This window comes from Nothobranchius furzeri, chromosome 12, assembly GCF_043380555.1.
Source record: "Nothobranchius furzeri strain GRZ-AD chromosome 12, NfurGRZ-RIMD1, whole genome shotgun sequence".
In the NCBI taxonomy this organism is placed as follows: Eukaryota; Metazoa; Chordata; class Actinopteri; order Cyprinodontiformes; family Nothobranchiidae; genus Nothobranchius; species Nothobranchius furzeri.
The window spans coordinates 16024933-16027363 of NC_091752.1; positions in this window are offsets into that span (position 1 = coordinate 16024933).

The following is a 2431-nucleotide window of genomic DNA, read 5'->3' on the forward strand; positions in this document are numbered from 1 at the left end:
AAAAGCAGCTGAAAACTCTTGGGCTGGCTTTTGCATTACCTTTGTCATTAACCTTTTCTTATTCTGCTCTTATTCTGCCTTTCCACTGATTTCCCTCTTCATTTTCTCCCTCCCTTTCCTTACGTTTTTGAATCACAATTTTTTCCCCTTATTTTAAACATCCATCCACCCATCCATCTTCTGAACCCGCTTCGTCCATGTAGGGTCGCGGGGGTGGCTGGTGCTTATCTCCAGCGGTCAATGGGCAATCAGGCGGGGTACACCCTGGACAGGTTGCCAGTCCATCGCAGGGCAACACAGAGACACACAGGACAAACAATCATGCACGCACACACACACACACACACACAAACACACACACACACACACACACACACACACACACACACACACACACACACACACACACACACACACACACAGAGAGAGAGAGACACAGACACACACACACACACACCTAAGGACAATTTGGACAGACCATTTAACCCAACAGTCATGTTTTTGGACTGTGGGAGGAAGCCAGAGTACCTGGAGAGAACCCATGCATGCACAGGGAGAACATGCAAACTCCATGCAGAAAGATCCCAGGCCGTGAAGCGAACCCAGGACCTTCTTGGTACAAAGCAACAGCTCTAACCACTGCGCCACTGCGCAAACTTATTTTAAACATATTTTCATAATAAAAAAATCTTTCTTTCCATCTTTATTTTACACAAATCAAGTGTGTTTTGCATTCCATGAAATTAGATCAGAATTGTGACTTTTGGTAACAACATTCTGAATTGTCTGTGAATTAACAGACTTTTTGTTTCTCCTCTATGCAGTGAAATTTTCCAGTGAAAACCATCGATCCATTAACATTTAACAACCTTCTCAATCCCTCTGAAATGTCAGCCTTTTCTCGATTCCCAATCGCTGCAGAAGCAATCGCACATAAAAAAAATCTCCCGACATCACTTCTTGACTTTAATTTGTAAATCTGCTGTTGATGCTAGGGTGATTAATAAAAATCCTTTGAATTTCCCTGTGGCAGCTTTGATAGTTTAGTTCATTCTGGCAAAAACTCTTGTATGTAACAGTCTGTTTCTACACTACTGGAACCTCTGAAGAATGTTTTACAAAGTGTTGACATACACCGTTGCCTTTATCAGCTTACTTTGCGATAGCTGTTTCTTAAAAGGTCTGATTATCAAAGCTTGACTTTTTATCGTTGCAATTTATATTTCCAGGAACCTCTGGAGCAACAACATCGTAGAAATGCACCGTCATACCTTTGATGGGATTAAAATACCTTCAGCTGAGTTTGAGTGTGCTTAGGTGCACTGTTTTCATCTATTGGCATACCAGAGGAGCATTAACCATGGTTTGCAGTCAGAAAGTTGATAAAATTTTATGATAACCTGAAGTGTAATCAACAGTAATTCACAGTTTTCTGTAATGTCATTCAACAGAGGTTTAGCAGATTGGTGAAGCCAAGCAGGCATCTCGACAGCTGCTCACATGGGATACACTGAAATTAAAAGCCTGGGATCTTGCATACTCTTTTTTACTAACTCATATCAATTTAACCCTCTGGAGGCAGGCGTTGCAGATTTGCAACATTAAAACCTACCTACCTGGTTACGCCACATACGTATTTCATGAGCATTTTTTTAACTCAGAAGTACCCTGAAGGACTTAGTTGTTCGTCCTTCTACCAAAACTTATTTTGAGCCTGGGAGGGTTAAGATAATGATTACATTGAAATCGACACAAATTTTTTATACATCATGCAGCCCCAGTTTAATCACCTACTGGTCTATTATTAAGTCTCCTAAGGCTTTATTTCTAACTGGGCTACTTTGTTGAGTGTCCTCAAATATGGAAATAACAGAAACTGCATACTTCTGAACAAGAACACACAATTTAGCTTATTCCTTGCCTGCCATGCAAAACATATGAAAAGAACATAAACAATAATTTTACGTTTAAGTTTATTTTGCTGCTCTAGGCTATACAAATTATATTTAGTTGGATAAATTGTCAAATCGGCTTTTTAGTTGTAAAGGTTGCAGACTTTGTGTAAAAGCTATTTCTCTAAACAGAGGCTTTTCAGGAAGCTATGCACAACTGATGAAAAAATAAAGATGAGTTTTATATAAAAGCGCACTTGAAAATGTCCTGAAAATTCCTTTGATGTGAATTGCTCATAGTGCAGTTTCCTAAACTGGCCACGTGGTGGCACACTTGAGCACATAAGTGCTACGTTATAAGTAATCAGAAGTGGGGTTTTATTTTTTTTATTTCCGACACATTAAAGAGAGTAAACAACAGAAAAGGGTTGAAAAGTACAAGAAGTGGTGCATCTACGGTTGTCTGTTGTTGTTTGTTCAGCCCCGCCCTCTGGGATTCCATCTGTGACGTCACTCAAAGTTTTCTCTCCAGTTCTGCA